At 39.7% G+C, this 9,500-nt stretch overlaps 1 long non-coding RNA gene across 1 annotated transcript in view; it reads right to left on the bottom strand.

Moving 5' to 3' along the window:
• Positions 1-438: 438 nt before the first annotated feature.
• The window catches only part of LOC138756641 (uncharacterized), a 36,175-nt gene continuing 27,113 nt past the window's right edge, over positions 439-9,500 (bottom strand). The window contains exon 3 of the long non-coding RNA XR_011353218.1: positions 439-674. This is a non-coding gene — a long non-coding RNA (uncharacterized lncRNA). The remainder of the gene's footprint in view (positions 675-9,500) is intronic.

Raw genomic sequence — 9,500 nt, 5'->3', positions numbered from 1 at the left:
GTGTTGTGCTAACTGCTACGCCAACCACGCGGCCCAAATTTGCAAGGACTTTTGGTGGTCTTGGTCTTCGGCTTTGCCTTTTATATATAAGTTTTGCAAAGTCTTTAATGGAACAGTAATCTAAATGTACGCATGACAATGTAAAGGAGAAAGCAACATCACAAGAATATTGCATCTGTCTGAGAGAAAGGATTGTCTTTTTCTAAAGTATTCGCTCTTCTTTCTTTTTGGCAAATTGTTGAAGCAGTAAACAAGTTGAAAAGCTGCGTTCAGTCACATGACCTGTTCCTGCTGCTGAAAACTTCCTCTATTTTCTGTAACAAAATTGGATAACTATTCTATTGGATGAATTATGAGCCATTAAAAGCTGAGTTTGACTTTAATCTGTTAAATTTAAAACATATGATTAATTATGCCAGAAATGTACCAACGCAATAATTGTTATTTTTTTAAAAAGTTTTATCTTTCCTGATTTTAGACATTTCTCACGACTTTCTATTCATCAGCTTTTCATTGCAAGTTAGATCAAAGTACATTTCTTCTAATTGTGCACTCTGTACTTTCCAAGTACCAATTATGTGCTGAAACCTCCTGGGAGTGGCGACGGGTGCCTTTTTCATTTTCAAATTTTATTTCTTTTTCTTCTGCCTCTTGCCTCCAGCTTCAAACTGCTTCTAAAAAGAGAGAAACCACATTCTGTTGAAGCAAATCGGTAAACGCAGGATCTTAAAGAAGAGCAGGACGTGTAAATTTGCAGCAACTGTGGGTGCTGACCGCAAGAATGTATACGACAAAGGCTTTGATGTCATTTATCTGTTGTATCTAATTTCCCCAGGGCGCCACTTAAATGATTCAGTCAAAAGATGCTGCTCACATTTGTTTTCCTGAAGCCAAATTTGGCATCTATCTTCTGACTCATTTCTTCACTGTAGAGCAAAAATAGGGGTTGGCTCTCCAGTGCTGCAGCGATATAAGTGCTTCATGGTCAAAAGTGTCATCCTTCAGAAAATGCTTCCTACGAGATCCGCTGCTGTACTTGGGATGCAGTCCAATGCTAGAACAGGGATTGCTGAAGCATTTTTAATCTCCCCCAGTGAATATGCTCTCAGATCTGATACAGAATCTACAAACTCATTTATTTCAAAGGATGTTTTAGAATTGTCAGGAAGAAAGAAACACAAAGTTATTTACATTGTTTAAACAATTTAACTTGATAATAATATTTTAATTATTTTAAAGTGTTTTAGAGTATTTACTTGTCAAGACTAATTACCGGTATTTATTTTTAAAAATTGTTGAAGAAATAATTTGGAAAGGAAACCTTCATTTCACTCTGTAAAAAAAGATTAAAAAGTCTGTTAAAAATTAGACCTTTTTACTCTTGATTTGCTTTCTGTGGAGTTAGAGTTCTCCAGCACATGAAACAGGCCCTTCAGCCTCATGTTCATGCTGACTGTGAAGCCTATCTATGCAAATCCTTTTTTTCAACATTTAGCTTGTTTCCTTCTATTACTTTCCTTTCTAACTGCTCAAATGCTTTTTTTTTTAATGCCTTGATTGTACCACCTCCACCATCTCCTCTGGCAATTTGTCCGCATACCCACTACCCTCTATATGGAAACTTGACCCTCCAATCCTCTTAAAATATTTTCCACAATTAAACCCATGCCCTTCAGTTTTAGAGTTCTCTGTCCTTGCAACAAAACTGTGACTATCTACCCCTCTATGGTGTTCATTATTTTATAACTTTCTGTATAAGATCACTTCTTAACCTGCTCACCTCCATTGAGAATAATCCAAGCCTTTCCAATCTTTCCGTGTAACTAAAATCCTTCACTCCACAGCAAACCCTGGAGCCCTCCATTCCACACCAAACCCTGGAGCCCTCCACTCCACACCCAACCCTGGAGCACTCCACTCCACACCAAACCCTGGAGCACTCCACTCCACAGCAAACCCTGGAGCCCTCCACTCCGCACCAAACCTTGGAGCCCTCCACTCCGCACCAAACCTTGGAGCCCTCCACTCCACAGCAAACCCTGGAGCCCTCCACTCCGCACCAAACCCTGGAGCCCTCCACTCCGCACCAAACCCTGGAGCCCTCCACTCCGCACCAAACCCTGGAGCCCTCCACTCCGCACCAAACCCTGGAGCCTAAGAATTTCCCATTATGATCATAAATTTCCCTTTGTGGAAAGAATTATAGTACAGTAAATCCTCCGATACTCTGATATATCCGCTGGATATATAGATATTTGGAAATTCTGTGAAGATGTGGTCAGATTTGTTAGAACCATCCTTACCATCAAATAATCTGTTAAAATTGTCAACAGGTCAAATAAATTTTGACTGCATGGGCAAGATAAAAGAAAGAATGATTGATGCCTGAAACCTGTCAATGAAATTTAAGAGCTTTAGTGAATTTCTGATCCATCACTCACCAAGATGTGATATGATGAGAGTTTATTGGTGAGAGGCTGCATCTGGAGAACTCCAGGCAGCTCTGATCTCCTTACTTGAGGAAGGATGCACTGGCTTTGGAAGCAGTACAGAGGAGGTTCACCAGGTTGATTCCAGAGATGAGGGGGTCAGCCTTTGAGGAGAGATTAAGTCAACTTGGGTTGAGCTTGCTTAAATTTAGAAGAATGAGAGGGGATCTTATAAAAACATATAAAATTATGAAAGGCATAGTTAAGATAAAGTAGGTAAATTGTTCCCATTGGTAGGGAAGACTAGAACTAGGGGACGTAACCTCAAGATTCGGGGTAGTAGATTAAGGACGGAGATGAGGAGGAACTGCTTTTCCCAGAGGGTGGTGCATCTGTGGAATTCTCTGCCCATTGAAGCAGTGGAGGCGACCTCAATAAATATATTTAAGACAAGGTTGGAGATTTAAGGGATATGGAGAAAAGGAAGGTAGGTTGAGATGAGCCTATCATTAGTATCAGATCAGCCAAGATCTCATTGAATGGCGGACCAGGTTCGACAGGCCAGATGGCCAACTCCTGCTCCTATTTCTTATGTTCTTATTGTCATGGGCATAAATACAGTCCACAGAAGCAACAAGATGCTATACGCCAGCTATATAATGGTATCAATTATCATAATACTTTCGTGCAGAGAGACCTGAGTGTGCTTGTGCATGAATTGGCAAGCAATCAAGAGAGCAAATGGAATGTTGGCTTTCATTGCAGGAATGACTGAATTTAAGATTAATGGGGTGCTGCAGCAATGATATAGGGTACTGGGGAGACTACACCTGAAATATTGGATCCAGTTCTCCAAATCTCAAAAGTGAAGCAACACTTCGCTTGTGAATCTGCAGGGGTCATCTACTGCACCCTGTGAACCCATTGTGGCCCCCTCTGCATTGGGAGATTATTTCTTCGCTCTGTCTGCTGTAATGGTGGGGATCTCTCAGTGTCCACCCCATTTCAATTCCCTGTCCCATTCCCATGCCGACATTGTCTTATGAACTGCCAAAGTGAGACCACCCAAAAATAAGAAGAACAACCTCGTATTCCATCTGGGCACCCTCCAACCGGATGGCATTAACATCAATTACACCACTTTCCCCTGCCCCCAGAACAGCTTTTCTCTTCTGTCCTCCCATCCATGTCCACATATGGCCTCTTGGCTGTGGGCATGTGCTCTTCCCCCTTGCCTCTTCCCCTGCCTTTTTATTCAGACAGTGCTTGCTTTTTGCTCCTGCCTCGACAAAGGGCTCAGGCCCAAACCATTGGTTGTATATCGTTGCCTCCTGTGCACCTGCTGAGTTTCTACTGCACTTTTATGCATTTAACTACAATCACACCATCTGCAGGCTTTATTGCTTCACTGCGTACTGTTCTGGTCTTCTTACATGAGAAAAGTACTGGCTTTGGTGGCGATGCAGAGGAGGTTCACCACGTTGATTTCAGAAATGACGATGTTGAGAGGAGAGATAGATTAGTCTGGGACTGTACTGATGGAATTGTGAAGGGTGAGGGAGGAAACTCATCGAGACATAAAATAATGAAAGGAATAGAGGCAGGGAGGTTGTTTCCACTGACTGGTGAACTATTTCTCAGGGACTTGGCCTCAAGATATGGGGTAATTATGAGGAATCACTTATCCCAGAAAGTCGTGAATCTGTGGATGAAGTATTTTAAATTTAGACATACAGCATAGCAACAGGCCATTTCAGTCCATGCTGGCCAATTTACACCCAATTAATTACATTCCCAGTATGTTTCGAATGGTGGGAGGAAACTGGGGAAAACCCAGGCAGACACAGGGAGAACATACAGACAGCATGGGATTCGAACTCCAGTCCCGATCGCTGGCACTGTAAAGGTGTGGTGTTAACCTTGCTGCCCTATGTAGAAGCTTAGCCTCATTAATTGCATTTCAGATACAGATAGAAAGACATTTGAAGAATAGAGGAATTAAGGATTAAGGGAAACAAGAAGATAAATAGAATGAAGTCCACAACCACATCTTATTGAATGGTGGAGCAGGCTCTATGGGCCAGATAGTCTACTCCTGGGCCTATTTCTTATGTTCTTGTGTGCCATGATACAGAAAAAAGATAATAAATACAAAGGGATCGATAAATGTTCACAGTTGCAGCTAGTGCAAAAAGAGATGTAGGCAGATCTTTTAGTTTATGGTTAGGGTAGTTTGAGGAGGTTCTCTTGGTTCTTGAAACTAGAGGTGTCTGTATCTTCTGCCTGAAGGTACCAGTGAGAAGAGGTTGCTGCAGGGCCATGGGGGCTCTTAATGACGTTGGCTGCCCTTTTGAGGCATCATCTCACCGAGTTGATTCGGGAATGGAAGGACAGTGAATGCCTGTGATGGACTTGGCTATGTCTGCTGCATTCTGCTGCCTCTGTGTTCCTGGCAGACCAAACCAGGCAGTGATTCAGCCAGTCAGTGCACTTCGCAAAGTACATGTGTGGAAGTTCAATATGCTATTTGACGATAACCCGAATCTCCTTGACTATTTTTACTACTTTCACATGCCCCAATGTGACTGGCTGCACCTGGAGCCATACAGCACATATATATTTGCACATGGTTTACTTTAAAAATTAATAAAATTTCAAGGAAATAGCAATACAGTAAAATCCCCATTATCTGGAATTCAAGCAACCGGCAGATTCTGGCAACTGACAAAAGCAATTGAGGAAAATAAATAGGTTAGAAAGAATAAAAGTTTAAAATTGGCCCCAGCGGTCAGTCTGCTAATCCACACAACACAGTATCTCAAGCAACTGGAAATTCACTTATCCGGAAACTAGAGAGATGCCAAGTATCGGAGGATTTACTGTACTATAATTCTTGGCTTGTGACAGATCAAGCTGCAGTTCAACAACCTTTACTCATGAGCTGTTACTTTGAGCCAGACCTGCAACTCCTGATTTGGGCATGATATTATTGCCTTTGTGCTCAAATCCCAGTACCAAAGAATTTCCATTTGTCACACCCAGTACTGTTGCCTTCTGATCCAGAAAGTTTTCTGACTTTTTTACAGAAGTTCATCCACAGTCTTAATTGCATTTGACAGGAGTCTATTTCACATATCTACCCCAAGGGAATTCTTCTAATCTCTGGTCTTCCTTGAGGTTTGCTAATTGTGTCTTTTAGTTCTGAAATATATTTGCATTAACCATGCCTTGGGCAAAAGATTTATAGCTCAAATCATTTAGAAACCACTATTTTCACCTTCTCCTGCACCTTTTTATGCAAGATTGTAGTGCTCAGGTAGTAAATTATAAGACGTGTAGTTCATATAAAAATTCATCGAATTCATCACTGGACGTTGTTGCCTGCTAAATAATCTGCCATGTACATGCATCGCAATAATTCAGTATCCTATGCTCTTTCATTGTCTGGAGATTTTTTTACTCATTGGCTATCTTATTATGTTCTATTTTCAGCCACATGTGCACTTTATTTTTAATGTGGATTTGCCTATTAAAATGGTCAGCATTAAATCACTTAACTCAAGCAAGTATTCCAGAGACACTTGTCAGTATGTTATTAGCATCGGTGATTGCTACTTCACACTTTAATCATAATTAGTTAACATTGCTACTTTTTAAGCCAAACCTTAATATTTATGCTTGGAGAACACAAGCTACTCTGTGAAGCAGTACTATTCCAGAGCTCTGCATGGAACACCTTTTGTGACTCCTTGCGCATTATATCCTGTGGGCAGCTATCACTCCAATGCTTAAAACTGTTGGAATATGTCCTTGATGTGGATAATCTCAACCACACACCTCTTCCAGGACTGAGATATTAGCAAACTGTGTCTGTTCCTTCCCAGTTTATTATCTTCCAGTTTTCCTGTATGTGCGATGACATCCAGGAAACTTGTCTGGTATCTCTTGTGTGCAATTGGCACCAGCTCTAACTTGTGGCTTCTTTGTCCTGAATGTATTTCTTTTAAATCACAAGCGTTCAAATGTGCTGGACTTGCAGAAAATAATTTGGTGTAAGTGCAATTACCTTTCATCAGTTAAAAGCTGGTGTAATCTTGAGAACAATCTACTGTCCATCAACAGATCAGAGGTTGGGTATTCTGCAACTTGTTCACCTCTTAACACGAAAACCTTGTCCAACATTAACTTATCCGCATAGATTACCTCCCTGTTTAGCTGCTCTGTGGGATGACCTTAGCTGTATGCATTTTACCAGTTCAAGATGGCAAGTGTCCTAAACCACATCTCAGCAATGACAAAAATCCAAAAACAAAGTATGGTAGTTATTTTAATTTTTTTCTTATGAAATGCCCATAAAATAAGTTCCAAAATATTACAAGATAACTTCAGGGTGAGTATTTTTATTACTGGGATACATAGATAAAGTAATGCACAAAAGAGATGGAGTCTGCCTTTATTCTGCAGATGTATTATATGAATGCTTATTCAAAAATCATTCCCATAAGCAAAATCTTAGTTATTTCCCTGAGATGCTGATAATGGGTTTTATCCTATTTATGATACAACTGATTTCAGATTTATTGTCAGAGTACATATATGGCTTCTTGTACAACTGAGTAGAAAGAATTGGGAATGACCTTGAATCACTGGGTAGGAGCAGTAATTTTCTCTCTAAATGGCATTCTTGAACCAGTGTGCTTTACAATAGTTCATAATGACAGTTTATTGATAACCACTTTCTATTACCAATTTTTTCCCAAACCGAATTCGTCTTTATGAATGGTGGTGGAATGTGAGTGTGAATTTTCTGAAAAGACTGGTTTACACCAGTCATAATGGGTCAGTGCTGGAAGCAGAGGGACTGAGGTTGACCTGTATACTTGTACCTATATAATTGTTTCTGGACAGAAAACAGAGCCATATAACCATTCATGGAGCAGAAACAGGCCATGCTGGCCTTTCGAGTCCGCACTGGTTCACTAGAACAACTCCACTAGCTCAAACCTCCCGCTCTCCGCCAATAACTCTCTAAACCCCTCTCCTCCACTTGTATAAACTGAACTGCTCTCGGTGTGTGTGTCTATTTTCTTTCGGTAGCTCAAACAGCCATGTCAGGATAATTCAGAAGCCCTCTGTATAATCACCAAATTGTGTCGGAAACCTACGGTTACATAATGTTGAATCATCGCAGGAGCTTCCTTGCAACTGCTTTATTGAGGGGGTTTTGTTTCTTTGTGATGTTAATGATGCCTGTTAGTATTTTGGCTATGATGTGCAGGCAGGCTTGCTCAGAGAGACCACTAGGGGACACCACTTATGTTTACGGATTCTTTGACTTTGTGTTTGAAACTGCTTTTGCTTCATTTCCCATTTTAGGACTGAAATTGTCGGAGATCAAATGGACAAGTTCCTTCTTGAGAAGTGACAGGCATCAGTAGGCTCTTTAAAACTATTAAATGAGATCCAAATTTGTGTGATTTAGCAGCTAACTGTTTCTGTCTGAATGTCGTTCTCTGGCCTGAGAACAGCTGCAAACCAATTTATTAGTGGAATTAATTGATTCAGTTAAAACACAAAGGACTGAATGACTTCATTCTGCTTTGTGTTATTTTGTTTACACGATTCCTTAAAATGCTGGTATTAATCATGATTAAACTTTATTCTTTATCAAACCAAAGATTCCAAAGAACTGGCATGTTTAGAATTAACTAGACTGCTCTTCAGGGCAGGAAATTGAACAGCACAATAGAGTATTAATTTGAGCATTTGGTTTATTTCCTCATTTTTCCTCCCAAATCTTGGACCATCCCTTCTTTAGCTGTGCATTAGGATGGAAAATGCTGCTTAATTTTGTACAGAAAGCATCTTGTAAACTTAATGGAATAAGCTTACATGTGGTTGAAGCATGCATACCTGCTGTGGAGAAAAATCCATGATGGAAATCTTTAGGTGATTTAAAAGGATATATGAAATACATTGTTCATTGCAACTGTTATAATGGGAGCAGCTTAAACAGCACATTGCAGAATAATTGAATTGTTATGTTGGAAATTGGCTGATTTGCAGGTCTCATACTTCCTTCTAAAAAAATATAAATGCATATTTATCTCAGCAATAAATAAAAAATTATGCAAACCAATCACAATTCAAACCTAATAATTTTAACAATATATAACTAGCTAAGATATCATTTAGTGTTGTATCAGTGACTAGTTTCTAAGTTTCCCAATCCAACTGTGGACAATTTTTTAACCAATGGAAAGCACAAGTTAATGATTAGTTAATGACCAGTTGTTGTTGAGCTCATAAACAGAGCAACATGTTCATAAATTTGGGAGAGGAAGAGAAAATAAAATAAAGTTTTAACTTTTGAAATAAACTGAATCCCTGACATTATTACTTTCACTCCCAAAGGGACAAAATTATTGCCAGTAGAATTGTAAAAGAAAGGATCATATTTTCTGTAGTGATAGTGATCCTCCAGGCCACTAAAGGGAGTCGGAGACCAGTTTGTGGTAGCTTGGGTTGGATTCAAGATGGATGCCTCCATACAGTCGTGTATGTACTACAGCTGATAAAGTATAGTTGTTTTTAAAAACCCGTTTCTTTATTAAAATAAAAACATCACATGGTACTAGGAGTGGAAGAAACACCAGGAGTGTGCAGAGTGAGAATCAGCAGAGAATTGGAAAGTGTGAAAACTCTTGATGTAGTCAACATTTCCAGACCAATTTACAACAAGTGGAGGCTGTTCAAACAAAGATTCATGCTGTACCTGCAACCCATTGGACTTGATAACCAACCTGATGCATGGAAGAATTCACTGCTCCTTACCATGGCGAGACCTCAAGCATGAGAGGTTTTCAACATATTTGTTTTTACTGAGATAGAAGACCAGGGCAAATTTAACAAAGTTATTGAGAAGTTTGATGAACACTGTTCACCAAAGAAAAATGAAAAGCTCAAGAGATATGTGTGAAAGAGAGCTTTGATACTTTTTTAATGGATTTGAAATTAAAAGCAAGATCACTGCAAGATTCAATGATCCATGATCATATTGTGTTCGGGATT

This window comes from Narcine bancroftii, chromosome 3 (genome assembly GCF_036971445.1).
Source record: "Narcine bancroftii isolate sNarBan1 chromosome 3, sNarBan1.hap1, whole genome shotgun sequence".
NCBI classification, from domain to species: domain Eukaryota; kingdom Metazoa; phylum Chordata; class Chondrichthyes; order Torpediniformes; family Narcinidae; genus Narcine; species Narcine bancroftii.
The sequence above is the reverse complement of the archived record's forward strand: the minus strand, read 5'-3'. Positions and strand labels throughout refer to the sequence as shown.